Source organism: Rattus norvegicus, chromosome 13, assembly GCF_021556685.1.
Source record: "Rattus norvegicus strain SHRSP/BbbUtx chromosome 13, alternate assembly SHRSP_T2T, whole genome shotgun sequence".
In the NCBI taxonomy this organism is placed as follows: Eukaryota; Metazoa; Chordata; class Mammalia; order Rodentia; family Muridae; genus Rattus; species Rattus norvegicus.
Window position 1 is genome coordinate 86,043,792 of NC_141546.1, and position 17,104 is coordinate 86,060,895.

Genomic DNA, 17,104 nt, shown 5'->3' on the forward strand with positions numbered 1-17,104 from the left:
TCCACCCATGCATCATTCCATCCATGAGTCCTTCCGAACAACCAGATATACAACAATGGAACCGTCCGACCGACCGTCCGTCCGTCTGTCCGTCCCTGCGTGCATCCACGCAAACAAAGGTCCATCCATCTATCTATCCATCGATCTATCGATCCATGCATCGATCCATGCATCGATCCATCCATCCATCCATCCATCCTTCCATCCATCCATCCATCCATCCATCCATCCATCCATCCATCCATCCAGGCGGGCAGCCAGCATTCGGAGCTAGGGTTCCTGGAGTGGCAGCAAGGGCAGGCTGTGAGAGCATCAGGTAGTAAGTGTGTTCAGGGCATGGGTAGTTCAGTGGTAGAATTCTCGCCTGCCACGCGGGAGGCCCGGGTTCGATTCCCGGCCCATGCAGAGTCCAGTCCCTTTTGGTCCTCACGCGCACCTTCCCTTCGCCCACCCTGGGCCGCACAGGGACAATCAATCACAGGACACTCCAGTGTGTCAACTCTACAGTGCTGCCAAACACCGCTTCACTTCTCCTATCTGTGTCTTCAGTGTGCCACAGCACCACTGTCCGCGCCCTCCAACCTACACACTCACCTGTGCACATCTCTCACTTTGCCATCCCATACACTCCTCCCTCTCTGCTCAGTCGATGCACTCCGCGCCTAAGCGCCTAAGCGCCTCCGAGCATGTGCACAGAAACACAGAGAGGGAGAGAGAGAGACTGTCTCTTCCCAGAGAAACTGTTCTCTCTCTCTTTTATCTCTCTCTCTCTCTCTCTCTCTCTCTCTCTCTCTCTCTCTCTCACCCACACACACACACAAACACACACACAGATATGGAAGAAGGGAAGACAGACACAGAATACTCCCTCCCATGCGCGCCCATGCCCTTAGATTCCCTCATTCAGAGAGAAGAGTAAGAGAGAGACATAGAGGAAGAGAGGCACACACAAAGAGCACACACAGAGAGAAACGAAAGAAAGAGGGACAAACACACACTCGCCTGCGCACGCACGCATAACACGGACTCCAGAGGCACAAGGGCACACAGTTGATTCCATGTTCCTCCATGCTAAGCCCTCCCTCACTGAACGGTCCCTCAGTGACCAATACTGATGTGTACCCATGGTTGTTATGCTGCTGCTGCTGCTGCTGCTGCTGCTGCAGCTCCTGCTGCTGCTGCTGCTGCTGCAGCTCCTGCTGCTGCTGCTGCTGCTGCTGCCGCCGCCGCCGCCGCCGCCACCGCCAGTGGGAATGGTGATGATGATGATGGGCTTGGTGGAACAGGCTGCTTGACCCATCTCCAGGGTCCTATACCCATTTTTGAGTAAAGACCAGGACCAAAACTTAATTGTGCTGGCTCTTGTTGTGATCAACCTCTGTGACCGAAGGTAAATTGGGGCGAGAATGGCTTATTTCTTCTTATAGCTCATGAGTACCACCCTGGGAGAAGTGGGGAGGACTGGAGGCGGGAGGGGGTGTGTTGGTATGGGTGGTGTGGTGTAAAGGATCTGAGGGCTTCGTGGTTGGTGGACCCAGAGGCAGGAACTTATGCAGAAGCTGTGCATGAGTTCAGCCTCTTCATTCTCTTATCCACCCCAGGACCACCTGCCTGGCGATTGGCACCATTCAGCCATCCCAGCCCATCCCCACCCCCACTCTCCTGCTGGTCACTTGGGGATCCAGACAACCATATCCCCCACACTTGGCTATACCCAGCACCTGAGGAGGGAATCTCCCCGATTCAAAGTCCCTCTTCCCAGATGTGCGCTGGTTTATGCCAACTTGACCAGAACAGACCAGCACAGTTGAGCCCCTTCCAACCTGGCACACAAACGGTTCCCTCATTGTGCCAGAACCTTTTCTTTCCTGCTCTGCCCCAGGAGCTCATCTGAATGCGATCCTCACCATATGAATATGCGCGACCTTTGTCCAACAGTCTATAACCATTCAAACCTTCAAGATCGTCTCCTTAAAACACCCAGAGACTCTTATCGAGGTCAAAGCCCCAATCCCTCCTCAAACCCCTAGTAGTTTAACTGTGTAGACTGTTGGCTCCTTGAATAACATTTTTTTTTCCTTTCGAGATAAACACGAGGGGAGCAAAGAAGAATCAGGGTACAGGCACAAAACTAAAAGCAAATCAAAACCGACGTCTAATTCTCAAATCCCATAGTCTCACGTCTTGTTTTCGCTTGCTCTGTTGTGAGCTGCAAAAGGCTCCAAGGGTCCCTTGGAGCATAGGCAGTGTGTCTGTCTGCTGTGGATCCTTTGGCTCCGTGGGCTCCAAGCCAGGCTGCTTCTCTCCTTAGCGGTTGTCCCTCGGTAGGGATGTCTCCAAGACTCTCACCTCCAAAGGTGACACAGCCTAGGCTGTGCTCTCTTTAGGGCCTCTGCCCCTGACACGGGGGGAGCCAAGCCTGGGCTGCTCCCAGGGACACGGCCCCCCTCCTGTTTTGTGGCTTCTTCTTTCTTCTGCCCTGTTTTTCTTCCACCCTTTCAACACCCTCATACTAGAGAAGAGAGAAAAGGGGTTAAAGAGATAAGGACAGGTTCCCAGAATGAGACCCTGGCCAGGAGGGCAACGTTCTACTTACACTACTTCCCGCTGATTGAGGGAGCCAATTTCTCTGGGAGAGTTCAATATTGGTTGTCAGGATTTCCATGTTGTTACTGCTACTTCTACTGCTTCTGCTACGACTGACACTATTGTCCTCCTCCTCCTCTGCCTCCAGCTCTTCCTCCTCTTCCTCCTCCTCCGCCTCGTCCACTTCCTCCTCCTCCTCTTCCTTCTCCCCCTCTTCCTCCACCTCCTCTCCCTCCTCTTTGTTTTCCTGCTGCTCCTCCTCCTCCACCTACTCCTCCTCCGCTTCCTCATTTTCCTCCTCCTCTTCCTTCTCCCCCTCTTTCTCCTCCTCCTCTCCCTCTCTTGCTTTTACTGCTGGTCCTCCTCCTCCTCCTTTTTCTCCTCCTCCTGCTGCTGCTGCTGCTGCTCCCCTTCCTCCACTTTCTCCTCTTCCTCCTCCTCCTCCTTCTCCTCCTCCTCCTCCTCCTCCTCCTCCTCCACCTCATCCTCATCCTCATCCCCCTCCTCCTTGGACAAATCCATTGTGCAAAAATATTTCATAAACCTTGATTCCAGAAACAAACAAACAACAACACACCCTGCCTCTTTGGGCCCTAACAGTCGCCCAATATTTCAGCAGCTGCCAAAATCCTGCCGGTGCAAGAGCACATCATGGACAGCAGCCCCTTAGCCCCACACCTGGCATGAAAGGGATCTCTCTGGTGGGTTTTTGTTTTTTGTTGTTGTTGTTGTTGTTGTTGTTGTTGTTGTTGTTTTGGGTTTGTTTGTTTTATTTTTTTTTTTGGTTCTTGTTGTTGTTGTTTTAGATCCATAATTCCAAAATGGTCACTACACCTTTCTGTGTCACTGGGGCTCCCAGTCCAACTGGTCCTGCACCTTCACTAATGTCCTCTATCAGCTTCCCCTTCCTGGACTCCAGTCCTGCCGAGCATCCCAGCTCCTCACCTGCTCCCAGTGATCCCTCCCTTCATGCGTTCCATCCATCCCAGCCTGGCTGGCTCCTGCACATTCTCAAATGCCTGACTAGGGTGAGATGCAGTCTAGGCACCTATGCAACACAGCATCTGTATGTTGACCTTCAGGAAATACTCCCAGAGGGTTTCACCCGGGTCATGCTGCTGTCTCGTTAATCATGGCTACTTTCTCAGCTCCAGTTGAACAACATCAATGATTGTCCACGCTGAGGCGAGGTCTCACCTTGGTGGATCCAGTCTCCTGCTCATTAGTCACAGATGATTCTCCAGCCCGGGCTGACCTGGAACACAGATTCTTAACTCAGAACACCGAATGGCCCCAGCAGAGTCTATCAGGGACTCCCAAGCTGCCCTCTGAGTGGGTGTGGGATGGGATGAAAATGAAAACAACCTCATGAGCACCACCTCAGTCTGGTCATCTGCATGGCTCTCAAGACTCCCTTCCAAGCTCCCTCAGGAGAGCACAGAGAGCTCGGGACCTCCAACTTAGAGCCTTTCCAGCCCAGAGGTCAAAGTCCCTCCACGATCCCCAAAGAGGTAGCTCATCAGGTCTGTCCCAGTAATACCCCACTCCTGGTACCGATTTCAGTCCGAGCTAGACTTTGTAAGCTTGTGATCAGACGCTGTGGCTAAAAGCAACTTGGACAGAGAAGAGTTGATCTCGCCTTAAGGCTGCCACCTAAGTCCCTCCCAGAGGGAAGCCCCAGTAGGAGCCCAGAAGCAGGAAGCCATGCAGAAGTTGTCCGTGGTGGGCTTTTCCCTCCAGGCTGGCTTGCTGCTCCTGCTTTCTTCACAGTTCCAAGAGGAATGTGGATATGCTTTGCAGACAGCACAGATGTCCCGCCTCAACGAACTGAACTGAACCTCCCTCCAACTGCCAGCCCCAGAACATCATACTTATTCATCGTCACACAAAACTTGTTGGATCTCTTCTTTTTCCTCTGCCGAGGAGGCTAAAACAGGTTCCCCGCATCCCAAAGCCCCCAGCCCTGTGTACATATTTCATGAAGGAAAACATCAGGTCCCTGCAACTTTCCTCCTAACTGTGTACTGTTGGCAGTACCTACTTGAGAATGCCAAAGGTTCTGGGTGCTCCAGGACCGTCTTGTGACCCCAGAAGTAGCGCCAAAGCTGCAAAGCCCCCTCGGCCAAACAACCACATAGTTGAGAGGAGAGCATCTCCATCTTCTACAAGGATGTCTTCAGTGTCAAAGAACTTGCTGAAAACAATCGATGCCTACCCTAGAGACAGTGAAAAACAACGATTTCGTTGTTGTTTTTTTTTTTTTTTTGTTTTGTTTTGTTTTGTTTTACTCTAGGTATCACGAGTGCACCGGAATTCCAGGACGCCAGAACACCTGCGCGGGAGTGTCAGGTCCTGACTTCAACACCCCAACCCCAACACCCACACCATCGCTACCTTCAGTGGGCTGCTCCGCAGCCAGCCATCGCTGACTGGTCTGGACCCTACCGCGCAGACTTTGCCAGCAGGCGCATGCTAGTGTGATCCTCCTCTGGACGAAGCCCAAGCAGAACAGAGGCACATGCGGATCTTTGCGATCCGCAAGCTCCCCACTCCCACACCCACCCTCACCCCGTCCCCACGCCCCTGTTGGGACACCTGCTGGCGAAGGCTTGCCTGCTGTCTGTTTGGCGCAGCCTCCTCCTCTCGCCCGGCGGCTGCCCGGGGACCGGCCGAACAGTCCCTTCCCGGATGCCCTTAGACTCTGGTGCCTCCCGGTGCCCACGAACCGGAGCCCTTCAGGTGGCAGAAGTGGGCTGGAGTCCGGTCCGGATAAGCATTGTCTGGGCTGTCCCCAGGATCTGCTGGCACTCTCACAAGGCTGCTAGCCATTGAGGTGGAGCTCAGTCCCCAGCTCAGCGCTCAGAATCCGACACTGTTTCCGCGCTGCCTGGCAGGGTCAAGGCGGAGGGATCCGGGCAGGGAGTGATTACCGGTGTGCCAAGGTTACTTTACTGATTCACATCCGCCACTGCAGCAGGCGACACAAGGGTCCTGAGAAACGGTGGCATTACGACCGCCCGCCACGGCCTCTGCTCGACTTAAACCGCCCTTGGGGGCTTTCTGGGAAATCCTGGCTCGCGACGCCCACTGTCGGTCCCTGGGAAGCTGGGTGCGAGAACCAAGCCAGGTGCTTCTGGCTCTGCCGGGAGCATCTGGTTCTCAATAAAACCTGCCCACAGGAACCCCTTCCGATCCTGCAAACATCCCCCTCTCGGTGCCACCACCACCGCCAAGCCCAGCACCAGCACCGTATTCCATTCACCTATAGATTTTCTACCTCCTAAAGATTTTACAAGAACATAAAACAAACAAAAAAAATGTGTGTATGTGTGTTCTTCAGTATATACTATCACACATATTTATACATGTTTGTATCTATACATACATCATATATAAACAAGTCTAATGTGCGTGCGTGTGTGTGTGTGTGTGCGTGTGTGTGTGTGTGTGTGTGAAATGAAAGAATTCGCTACCGATGTTTGAACTGGACGCTCCTTTGTGACTATTTCGGAAAGCTCACTGGGACCACCCTGTCTTGCACGCGATGCACGCTAGGCGTGTCAATCAGGTGATACAGGTTATGCATTCGAGGTAGGTGCGACAGGAGGAGCGGGCTAGCCAGAGGGTTTGTTGGAGAGGTAAGAGCAGGCGATCAGGAGATGGAGTGGTGTTGAGATTCCCTCGGTGGACGAGTGTTTGTGATCCGGGCGGTGTGTGAGAAAGCTCGGCTTGTGATGGTGGCAGGTGAGAGGTCTGGGCTCCAGGGCAAGCAAGGAGTCTGAGCTGGGGAAGTGCAAAGTTGGCGTGTGGTGTCAGAGAGGCTGGTCCGGGATGTTAAGGTAGGCATGGTGCAGCCAGGGAGACTCTTAGGCAGAAGACGGTTCTGTGGTACTGGGTGATGGGTTTCTGGAAAGAAAGAGGAAAAGGGAAAGGGGGTGGAGGGAGAGTGAGAGAGAGAGAGAGAGAGAGAGAGAGAGAGAGAGAGAGAGAGAGAGAGAGAAAGAAATATGGAGGGGAGATGTGGAGTTGTGGTCTTGGTCTGTGTAGCTCATGTACAAACAAAAGGGTCACTCAAAAGGGGTCAGGGTGGTGAGGTGGGAAGTGGAGGGACTAAGAAGAGAGGCTTCCCTGACCGGGAATCGAACCCGGGCCGCGGCGGTGAGAGCGCCGAATCCTAACCACTAGACCACCAGGGAGCGTGGGTCCCATGCTCACGGCTATCAACTCCTGGAAACAGACAGACACACACCCTCTCGGCCACCAGGGCAGACATGCTGCCTGCCTGCCGGCCTGCCCGCCTGCCCGTCTCCTCATACCCGGCCGCCTGATGCATGCTAAGGCCTTAGGAGGCTGGCGTTCTCGATTCTCTCTTGGCCCTGGCCCTGGCCCTGGCGCTGGGCTGCCACTTGCCCCCTGGCCTCTGCCGCTTCCACAGCCAGCACCGTGCGACTTCGGGGACTAGAAACTTGCCCCTGCCGCTTCTCCTCCCGGTGCCCACTACCTGAAAAGGTCTGGCGCTTTCCGATCTTCCCTGCCTACAGTAGAGCCTGGGCCCCAGCTCGGCGGAGCCAGGCAGGGCCCGGGTGGGCGCGTCCTGGGTGAGGACCTTGGCAAAAGTTGGGCACGCTGCGTTGGCCGGGAATCGAACCCGGGTCAACTGCTTGGAAGGCAGCTATGCTCACCACTATACCACCAACGCCGCACAGCCGGACCCACACCCCCACGTCGCCGCCGACTGCCACCACACGGCGCCCAGCGCCCTCGACGCCGCCTACCTCTTACTTGCCTGCGCACCGCACGCACGCACGGGGGACGCCCCAACCACGAACACACCCACGGCTCCTCCTCTCCGCGCTCTTCCTCGGCCTCCCACGCGCGCCTCTCACATGTTCACGCCTTTCCAATGGGGCGCTCCCGTCTCCTGGCTGCTGCAAGACGGCGCGCTAGCCCAGGCCAGTGCGCCAGGGACCGCTCCCGGCAGGCCGCCACCCTGAGCGGCCCGGGCGCCGGTGCAGTCGGCAGAAAAGGGGTTTGAGGGCTCCGGAGAGGCTTTGCTGGAGATTATGGGGCTCGGCGGGCTGACGTGGGTCTGGGTCTGCGCGTGGGGCGTGGGTGGAAGGGCTAGCGCCCGCGGGCCACCTAGGTGTCCAAAAAGGACATCATGTCTCCCCGTCGGGGAATCGAACCCCGGTCTCCCGCGTGACAGGCGGGGATACTCACCACTATACTAACGAGGACGACGACAGCCACAAACACACGCACTCCGTGCCCGTCTACCACGCCAGGGAAGAACCACAGGCGTCCGTCTCCCCCAACGACCACCTCTTGCTCTGCACTGCACCGCAACCCAAAAGACCCCGAAACCCGGCGTCAACACCAGGACCCCGACCCGCAGCCCCGCCAGACCACCGTGTCGCCGGACCCCTGTCCCCGCCGGGCTGGAGACCCGGCCTCTAAGCCACCGGTGCCGAGTGCGAGTGGTTGCGGGCAACACTCGCCGTGTCAGGACGAGAGGCTGGTGCCACACACCCCGGCCGCCCTGCGTGCTGTGGGGACAGACAGGGGGCCTGCAGGCCGGGGATCCGGCCCGGGACCTGGAGGTACTCTGGCGCCTAGCAGCGTCCCGTCGTCGGTGCTCTTCTGGCAAGGTAAAGTTCGGCGGGCGAGGCCCGCAGCTCGAGCACCCAGACGCGGCCAGACGAGGCCAGACGGGCGCCTGCCCCGGCGCGCCGTCCGCTGAAGCCCGCTTGCGCGCGCCTGGGCGCCGGTCGCCGGTCGCCTGCGAGGCGAGCGGTCTACGCCCCAGACCTGCTGTCAGGATGGCCGAGCGGTCTAAGGCGCTGCGTTCAGGTCGCAGTCTCCCCTGGAGGCGTGGGTTCGAATCCCACTCCTGACAAGCTTGCCTTTTGACACTCCACCGCACTCCATCCCACCGCGAAAGACCCGACTCCGAAGCCTTCCCTCACAGACCTGCATCTGCAGGAGAGCCCTCCCCTCAACACCAACCAACCTCTGCCGTTGGGGAGCGGGGGCGGGGGGTGGTCGTGTTGCGTCGGGTGGGAGAAGGTCGAGTGAGTAGGAGATAGGACCTGAGCACCCGGGTGACCAGCCAGCCGGGTGCCAGCGCCTTCTGTCCACAGCAAACCTCTGGGGGCCCCGAGTTTCAATCCAGCACACCGAAGCCCTGGCCTCCTCGAAGGACCCTGTGCCCGCACTACAACAAGCTCTCCTCGCTCGCTTCCCACGAGTGTGCACACACCAGACACGCGCCAGGAGCGCGCGTAGGAGCGCGCCAGATACGTGCCAGTCAGTGGCTTCCAGGCGAGGCGAGGTACACACCCCACGACCTCAGCTAGAGGCCTGGACACTCCTCGTCCCCTCTGTCTGACCCAATTGGCCTCTCCTGACCGCTGATCCATCCATCTTTCCACCCATGCATCATTCCATCCATGAGTCCTTCCGAACAACCAGATATACAACAATGGAACCGTCCGACCGACCGTCCGTCCGTCTGTCCGTCCCTGCGTGCATCCACGCAAACAAAGGTCCATCCATCTATCTATCCATCGATCTATCGATCCATGCATCGATCCATGCATCGATCCATCCATCCATCCATCCATCCTTCCATCCATCCATCCATCCATCCATCCATCCATCCATCCATCCATCCATCCAGGCGGGCAGCCAGCATTCGGAGCTAGGGTTCCTGGAGTGGCAGCAAGGGCAGGCTGTGAGAGCATCAGGTAGTAAGTGTGTTCAGGGCATGGGTGGTTCAGTGGTAGAATTCTCGCCTGCCACGCGGGAGGCCCGGGTTCGATTCCCGGCCCATGCAGAGTCCAGTCCCTTTTGGTCCTCACGCGCACCTTCCCTTCGCCCACCCTGGGCCGCACAGGGACAATCAATCACAGGACACTCCAGTGTGTCAACTCTACAGTGCTGCCAAACACCGCTTCACTTCTCCTATCTGTGTCTTCAGTGTGCCACAGCACCACTGTCCGCGCCCTCCAACCTACACACTCACCTGTGCACATCTCTCACTTTGCCATCCCATACACTCCTCCCTCTCTGCTCAGTCGATGCACTCCGCGCCTAAGCGCCTAAGCGCCTCCGAGCATGTGCACAGAAACACAGAGAGGGAGAGAGAGAGACTGTCTCTTCCCAGAGAAACTGTTCTCTCTCTCTTTTATCTCTCTCTCTCTCTCTCTCTCTCTCTCTCTCTTTTATCTCTCTCTCTCTCTCTCTCTCTCTCTCTCTCTCTCTCTCACCCACACACACACACAAACACACACACAGATATGGAAGAAGGGAAGACAGACACAGAATACTCCCTCCCATGCGCGCCCATGCCCTTAGATTCCCTCATTCAGAGAGGAGAATAAGAGAGAGACATAGAGGAAGAGAGGCACACACAAAGAGCACACACAGAGAGAAACGAAAGAAAGAGGGACAAACACACACTCGCCTGCGCACGCACGCATAACACGGACTCCAGAGGCACAAGGGCACACAGTTGATTCCATGTTCCTCCATGCTAAGCCCTCCCTCACTGAACGGTCCCTCAGTGACCAATACTGATGTGTACCCATGGTTGTTATGCTGCTGCTGCTGCTGCTGCTGCTGCTGCTGCAGCTCCTGCTGCTGCTGCTGCTGCTGCTGCTGCCGCCGCCGCCGCCGCCGCCACCGCCAGTGGGAATGGTGATGATGATGATGGGCTTGGTGGAACAGGCTGCTTGACCCATCTCCAGGGTCCTATACCCATTTTTGAGTAAAGACCAGGACCAAAACTTAATTGTGCTGGCTCTTGTTGTGATCAACCTCTGTGACCGAAGGTAAATTGGGGCGAGAATGGCTTATTTCTTCTTATAGCTCATGAGTACCACCCTGGGAGAAGTGGGGAGGACTGGAGGCGGGAGGGGGTGTGTTGGTATGGGTGGTGTGGTGTAAAGGATCTGAGGGCTTCGTGGTTGGTGGACCCAGAGGCAGGAACTTATGCAGAAGCTGTGCATGAGTTCAGCCTCTTCATTCTCTTATCCACCCCAGGACCACCTGCCTGGCGATTGGCACCATTCAGCCATCCCAGCCCATCCCCACCCCCACTCTCCTGCTGGTCACTTGGGGATCCAGACAACCATATCCCCCACACTTGGCTATACCCAGCACCTGAGGAGGGAATCTCCCCGATTCAAAGTCCCTCTTCCCAGATGTGCGCTGGTTTATGCCAACTTGACCAGAACAGACCAGCACAGTTGAGCCCCTTCCAACCTGGCACACAAACGGTTCCCTCATTGTGCCAGAACCTTTTCTTTCCTGCTCTGCCCCAGGAGCTCATCTGAATGCGATCCTCACCATATGAATATGCGCGACCTTTGTCCAACAGTCTATAACCATTCAAACCTTCAAGATCGTCTCCTTAAAACACCCAGAGACTCTTATCGAGGTCAAAGCCCCAATCCCTCCTCAAACCCCTAGTAGTTTAACTGTGTAGACTGTTGGCTCCTTGAATAACATTTTTTTTTCCTTTCGAGATAAACACGAGGGGAGCAAAGAAGAATCAGGGTACAGGCACAAAACTAAAAGCAAATCAAAACCGACGTCTAATTCTCAAATCCCATAGTCTCACGTCTTGTTTTCGCTTGCTCTGTTGTGAGCTGCAAAAGGCTCCAAGGGTCCCTTGGAGCATAGGCAGTGTGTCTGTCTGCTGTGGATCCTTTGGCTCCGTGGGCTCCAAGCCAGGCTGCTTCTCTCCTTAGCGGTTGTCCCTCGGTAGGGATGTCTCCAAGACTCTCACCTCCAAAGGTGACACAGCCTAGGCTGTGCTCTCTTTAGGGCCTCTGCCCCTGACACGGGGGGAGCCAAGCCTGGGCTGCTCCCAGGGACACGGCCCCCCTCCTGTTTTGTGGCTTCTTCTTTCTTCTGCCCTGTTTTTCTTCCACCCTTTCAACACCCTCATACTAGAGAAGAGAGAAAAGGGGTTAAAGAGATAAGGACAGGTTCCCAGAATGAGACCCTGGCCAGGAGGGCAACGTTCTACTTACACTACTTCCCGCTGATTGAGGGAGCCAATTTCTCTGGGAGAGTTCAATATTGGTTGTCAGGATTTCCATGTTGTTACTGCTACTTCTACTGCTTCTGCTACGACTGACACTATTGTCCTCCTCCTCCTCTGCCTCCAGCTCTTCCTCCTCTTCCTCCTCCTCCGCCTCGTCCACTTCCTCCTCCTCCTCTTCCTTCTCCCCCTCTTCCTCCACCTCCTCTCCCTCCTCTTTGTTTTCCTGCTGCTCCTCCTCCTCCACCTACTCCTCCTCCGCTTCCTCATTTTCCTCCTCCTCTTCCTTCTCCCCCTCTTTCTCCTCCTCCTCTCCCTCTCTTGCTTTTACTGCTGGTCCTCCTCCTCCTCCTTTTTCTCCTCCTCCTGCTGCTGCTGCTGCTGCTCCCCTTCCTCCACTTTCTCCTCTTCCTCCTCCTCCTCCTTCTCCTCCTCCTCCTCCTCCTCCTCCACCTCATCCTCATCCTCATCCCCCTCCTCCTTGGACAAATCCATTGTGCAAAAATATTTCATAAACCTTGATTCCAGAAACAAACAAACAACAACACACCCTGCCTCTTTGGGCCCTAACAGTCGCCCAATATTTCAGCAGCTGCCAAAATCCTGCCGGTGCAAGAGCACATCATGGACAGCAGCCCCTTAGCCCCACACCTGGCATGAAAGGGATCTCTCTGGTGGGTTTTTGTTTTTTGTTGTTGTTGTTGTTGTTGTTGTTGTTGTTTTGGGTTTGTTTGTTTTATTTTTTTTTTTTTTGGTTCTTGTTGTTGTTGTTTTAGATCCATAATTCCAAAATGGTCACTACACCTTTCTGTGTCACTGGGGCTCCCAGTCCAACTGGTCCTGCACCTTCACTAATGTCCTCTATCAGCTTCCCCTTCCTGGACTCCAGTCCTGCCGAGCATCCCAGCTCCTCACCTGCTCCCAGTGATCCCTCCCTTCATGCGTTCCATCCATCCCAGCCTGGCTGGCTCCTGCACATTCTCAAATGCCTGACTAGGGTGAGATGCAGTCTAGGCACCTATGCAACACAGCATCTGTATGTTGACCTTCAGGAAATACTCCCAGAGGGTTTCACCCGGGTCATGCTGCTGTCTCGTTAATCATGGCTACTTTCTCAGCTCCAGTTGAACAACATCAATGATTGTCCACGCTGAGGCGAGGTCTCACCTTGGTGGATCCAGTCTCCTGCTCATTAGTCACAGATGATTCTCCAGCCCGGGCTGACCTGGAACACAGATTCTTAACTCAGAACACCGAATGGCCCCAGCAGAGTCTATCAGGGACTCCCAAGCTGCCCTCTGAGTGGGTGTGGGATGGGATGAAAATGAAAACAACCTCATGAGCACCACCTCAGTCTGGTCATCTGCATGGCTCTCAAGACTCCCTTCCAAGCTCCCTCAGGAGAGCACAGAGAGCTCGGGACCTCCAACTTAGAGCCTTTCCAGCCCAGAGGTCAAAGTCCCTCCACGATCCCCAAAGAGGTAGCTCATCAGGTCTGTCCCAGTAATACCCCACTCCTGGTACCGATTTCAGTCCGAGCTAGACTTTGTAAGCTTGTGATCAGACGCTGTGGCTAAAAGCAACTTGGACAGAGAAGAGTTGATCTCGCCTTAAGGCTGCCACCTAAGTCCCTCCCAGAGGGAAGCCCCAGTAGGAGCCCAGAAGCAGGAAGCCATGCAGAAGTTGTCCGTGGTGGGCTTTTCCCTCCAGGCTGGCTTGCTGCTCCTGCTTTCTTCACAGTTCCAAGAGGAATGTGGATATGCTTTGCAGACAGCACAGATGTCCCGCCTCAACGAACTGAACTGAACCTCCCTCCAACTGCCAGCCCCAGAACATCATACTTATTCATCGTCACACAAAACTTGTTGGATCTCTTCTTTTTCCTCTGCCGAGGAGGCTAAAACAGGTTCCCCGCATCCCAAAGCCCCCAGCCCTGTGTACATATTTCATGAAGGAAAACATCAGGTCCCTGCAACTTTCCTCCTAACTGTGTACTGTTGGCAGTACCTACTTGAGAATGCCAAAGGTTCTGGGTGCTCCAGGACCGTCTTGTGACCCCAGAAGTAGCGCCAAAGCTGCAAAGCCCCCTCGGCCAAACAACCACATAGTTGAGAGGAGAGCATCTCCATCTTCTACAAGGATGTCTTCAGTGTCAAAGAACTTGCTGAAAACAATCGATGCCTACCCTAGAGACAGTGAAAAACAACGATTTCGTTGTTGTTTTTTTTTTTTTTTGTTTTGTTTTGTTTTGTTTTACTCTAGGTATCACGAGTGCACCGGAATTCCAGGACGCCAGAACACCTGCGCGGGAGTGTCAGGTCCTGACTTCAACACCCCAACCCCAACACCCACACCATCGCTACCTTCAGTGGGCTGCTCCGCAGCCAGCCATCGCTGACTGGTCTGGACCCTACCGCGCAGACTTTGCCAGCAGGCGCATGCTAGTGTGATCCTCCTCTGGACGAAGCCCAAGCAGAACAGAGGCACATGCGGATCTTTGCGATCCGCAAGCTCCCCACTCCCACACCCACCCTCACCCCGTCCCCACGCCCCTGTTGGGACACCTGCTGGCGAAGGCTTGCCTGCTGTCTGTTTGGCGCAGCCTCCTCCTCTCGCCCGGCGGCTGCCCGGGGACCGGCCGAACAGTCCCTTCCCGGATGCCCTTAGACTCTGGTGCCTCCCGGTGCCCACGAACCGGAGCCCTTCAGGTGGCAGAAGTGGGCTGGAGTCCGGTCCGGATAAGCATTGTCTGGGCTGTCCCCAGGATCTGCTGGCACTCTCACAAGGCTGCTAGCCATTGAGGTGGAGCTCAGTCCCCAGCTCAGCGCTCAGAATCCGACACTGTTTCCGCGCTGCCTGGCAGGGTCAAGGCGGAGGGATCCGGGCAGGGAGTGATTACCGGTGTGCCAAGGTTACTTTACTGATTCACATCCGCCACTGCAGCAGGCGACACAAGGGTCCTGAGAAACGGTGGCATTACGACCGCCCGCCACGGCCTCTGCTCGACTTAAACCGCCCTTGGGGGCTTTCTGGGAAATCCTGGCTCGCGACGCCCACTGTCGGTCCCTGGGAAGCTGGGTGCGAGAACCAAGCCAGGTGCTTCTGGCTCTGCCGGGAGCATCTGGTTCTCAATAAAACCTGCCCACAGGAACCCCTTCCGATCCTGCAAACATCCCCCTCTCGGTGCCACCACCACCGCCAAGCCCAGCACCAGCACCGTATTCCATTCACCTATAGATTTTCTACCTCCTAAAGATTTTACAAGAACATAAAACAAACAAAAAAAAATGTGTGTATGTGTGTTCTTCAGTATATACTATCACACATATTTATACATGTTTGTATCTATACATACATCATATATAAACAAGTCTAATGTGCGTGCGTGTGTGTGTGTGTGCGTGTGTGTGTGTGTGTGTGAAATGAAAGAATTCGCTACCGATGTTTGAACTGGACGCTCCTTTGTGACTATTTCGGAAAGCTCACTGGGACCACCCTGTCATGCACGCGATGCACGCTAGGCGTGTCAATCAGGTGATACAGGTTATGCATTCGAGGTAGGTGCGACAGGAGGAGCGGGCTAGCCAGAGGGTTTGTTGGAGAGGTAAGAGCAGGCGATCAGGAGATGGAGTGGTGTTGAGATTCCCTCGGTGGACGAGTGTTTGTGATCCGGGCGGTGTGTGAGAAAGCTCGGCTTGTGATGGTGGCAGGTGAGAGGTCTGGGCTCCAGGGCAAGCAAGGAGTCTGAGCTGGGGAAGTGCAAAGTTGGCGTGTGGTGTCAGAGAGGCTGGTCCGGGATGTTAAGGTAGGCATGGTGCAGCCAGGGAGACTCTTAGGCAGAAGACGGTTCTGTGGTACTGGGTGATGGGTTTCTGGAAAGAAAGAGGAAAAGGGAAAGGGGGTGGAGGGAGAGTGAGAGAGAGAGAGAGAGAGAGAGAGAGAGAGAGAGAGAGAGAGAGAGAGAGAAATATGGAGGGGAGATGTGGAGTTGTGGTCTTGGTCTGTGTAGCTCATGTACAAACAAAAGGGTCACTCAAAAGGGGTCAGGGTGGTGAGGTGGGAAGTGGAGGGACTAAGAAGAGAGGCTTCCCTGACCGGGAATCGAACCCGGGCCGCGGCGGTGAGAGCGCCGAATCCTAACCACTAGACCACCAGGGAGCGTGGGTCCCATGCTCACGGCTATCAACTCCTGGAAACAGACAGACACACACCCTCTCGGCCACCAGGGCAGACATGCTGCCTGCCTGCCGGCCTGCCCGCCTGCCCGTCTCCTCATACCCGGCCGCCTGATGCATGCTAAGGCCTTAGGAGGCTGGCGTTCTCGATTCTCTCTTGGCCCTGGCCCTGGCCCTGGCGCTGGGCTGCCACTTGCCCCCTGGCCTCTGCCGCTTCCACAGCCAGCACCGTGCGACTTCGGGGACTAGAAACTTGCCCCTGCCGCTTCTCCTCCCGGTGCCCACTACCTGAAAAGGTCTGGCGCTTTCCGATCTTCCCTGCCTACAGTAGAGCCTGGGCCCCAGCTCGGCGGAGCCAGGCTGGGCCCGGGTGGGCGCGTCCTGGGTGAGGACCTTGGCAAAAGTTGGGCACGCTGCGTTGGCCGGGAATCGAACCCGGGTCAACTGCTTGGAAGGCAGCTATGCTCACCACTATACCACCAACGCCGCACAGCCGGACCCACACCCCCACGTCGCCGCCGACTGCCACCACACAGCGCCCAGCGCCCTCGACGCCGCCTACCTCTTACTTGCCTGCGCACCGCACGCACGCACGGGGGACGCCCCAACCACGAACACACCCACGGCTCCTCCTCTCCGCGCTCTTCCTCGGCCTCCCACGCGCGCCTCTCACATGTTCACGCCTTTCCAATGGGGCGCTCCCGTCTCCTGGCTGCTGCAAGACGGCGCGCTAGCCCAGGCCAGTGCGCCAGGGACCGCTCCCGGCAGGCCGCCACCCTGAGCGGCCCGGGCGCCGGTGCAGTCGGCAGAAAAGGGGTTTGAGGGCTCCGGAGAGGCTTTGCTGGAGATTATGGGGCTCGGCGGGCTGACGTGGGTCTGGGTCTGCGCGTGGGGCGTGGGTGGAAGGGCTAGCGCCCGCGGGCCACCTAGGTGTCCAAAAAGGACATCATGTCTCCCCGTCGGGGAATCGAACCCCGGTCTCCCGCGTGACAGGCGGGGATACTCACCACTATACTAACGAGGACGACGACAGCCACAAACACACGCACTCCGTGCCCGTCTACCACGCCAGGGAAGAACCACAGGCGTCCGTCTCCCCCAACGACCACCTCTTGCTCTGCACTGCACCGCAACCCAAAAGACCCCGAAACCCGGCGTCAACACCAGGACCCCGACCCGCAGCCCCGCCAGACCACCGTGTCGCCGGACCCCTGTCCCCGCCGGGCTGGAGACCCGGCCTCTAAGCCACCGGTGCCGAGTGCGAGTGGTTGCGGGCAACACTCGCCGTGTCAGG

The 17,104-nt window shown here is 56.3% G+C and overlaps 2 long non-coding RNA genes and 9 other non-coding genes across 14 annotated transcripts; 3 read left to right on the forward strand and 8 right to left on the reverse strand.

Annotated features, from left to right (window-relative positions):
• The first annotated feature begins 334 nt into the window (after positions 1–334).
• On the forward strand, positions 335–405 carry LOC134481677 (transfer RNA glycine (anticodon GCC)). Its single transcript has one exon. It is a non-coding gene; the product is annotated as a tRNA-Gly (tRNA).
• Positions 406–2,056: 1,651 nt separating this feature from the next.
• LOC148001790 (uncharacterized) lies at positions 2,057–7,359 on the reverse strand. 2 transcript variants are annotated; one of them, XR_015635634.1, is made up of 5 exons: positions 7,088–7,359; positions 5,200–5,691; positions 4,628–4,802; positions 3,784–3,841; positions 2,057–2,512 (listed from the first exon to the last, which is right to left on the reverse strand). It is a non-coding gene; the product is annotated as an uncharacterized LOC148001790 (long non-coding RNA). The 2 variants fall into 2 exon arrangements; XR_015635635.1 differs by lacking the exon at positions 7,088–7,359 and having other exon boundaries at positions 5,182–5,489.
• On the reverse strand, positions 6,711–6,782 carry LOC134481650 (transfer RNA glutamic acid (anticodon CUC)). Its single transcript has one exon. It is a non-coding gene; the product is annotated as a tRNA-Glu (tRNA).
• LOC134481651 (transfer RNA glycine (anticodon UCC)) lies at positions 7,214–7,285 on the reverse strand. Its single transcript has one exon. It is a non-coding gene; the product is annotated as a tRNA-Gly (tRNA).
• A 392-nt stretch (positions 7,360–7,751) lies between the features above and the next one.
• LOC134481652 (transfer RNA aspartic acid (anticodon GUC)) lies at positions 7,752–7,823 on the reverse strand. Its single transcript has one exon. It is a non-coding gene; the product is annotated as a tRNA-Asp (tRNA).
• A 576-nt stretch (positions 7,824–8,399) lies between these two features.
• On the forward strand, positions 8,400–8,482 carry LOC134481676 (transfer RNA leucine (anticodon CAG)). Its single transcript has one exon. It is a non-coding gene; the product is annotated as a tRNA-Leu (tRNA).
• An 868-nt stretch (positions 8,483–9,350) lies between these two features.
• On the forward strand, positions 9,351–9,421 carry Trnag-gcc (transfer RNA glycine (anticodon GCC)). The gene has a single exon. It is a non-coding gene; the product is annotated as a tRNA-Gly (tRNA).
• A 1,663-nt stretch (positions 9,422–11,084) lies between these two features.
• Positions 11,085–14,507, reverse strand: LOC148001792 (uncharacterized). Of its 3 annotated transcripts, none has more exons than XR_015635636.1 (4): positions 14,218–14,507; positions 13,647–13,821; positions 12,803–12,860; positions 11,085–11,540 (listed from the first exon to the last, which is right to left on the reverse strand). It is a non-coding gene; the product is annotated as an uncharacterized LOC148001792 (long non-coding RNA). The 3 variants fall into 3 exon arrangements; XR_015635637.1 differs by having other exon boundaries at positions 14,200–14,507; XR_015635638.1 differs by having other exon boundaries at positions 13,999–14,230.
• A 1,214-nt stretch (positions 14,508–15,721) lies between these two features.
• Trnae-cuc (transfer RNA glutamic acid (anticodon CUC)) lies at positions 15,722–15,793 on the reverse strand. The gene has a single exon. It is a non-coding gene; the product is annotated as a tRNA-Glu (tRNA).
• Positions 15,794–16,224: 431 nt separating this feature from the next.
• Positions 16,225–16,296, reverse strand: Trnag-ucc (transfer RNA glycine (anticodon UCC)). Its single transcript has one exon. It is a non-coding gene; the product is annotated as a tRNA-Gly (tRNA).
• A 466-nt stretch (positions 16,297–16,762) lies between these two features.
• On the reverse strand, positions 16,763–16,834 carry Trnad-guc (transfer RNA aspartic acid (anticodon GUC)). Its single transcript has one exon. It is a non-coding gene; the product is annotated as a tRNA-Asp (tRNA).
• Between the last annotated feature and the right edge of the window lie 270 nt (positions 16,835–17,104).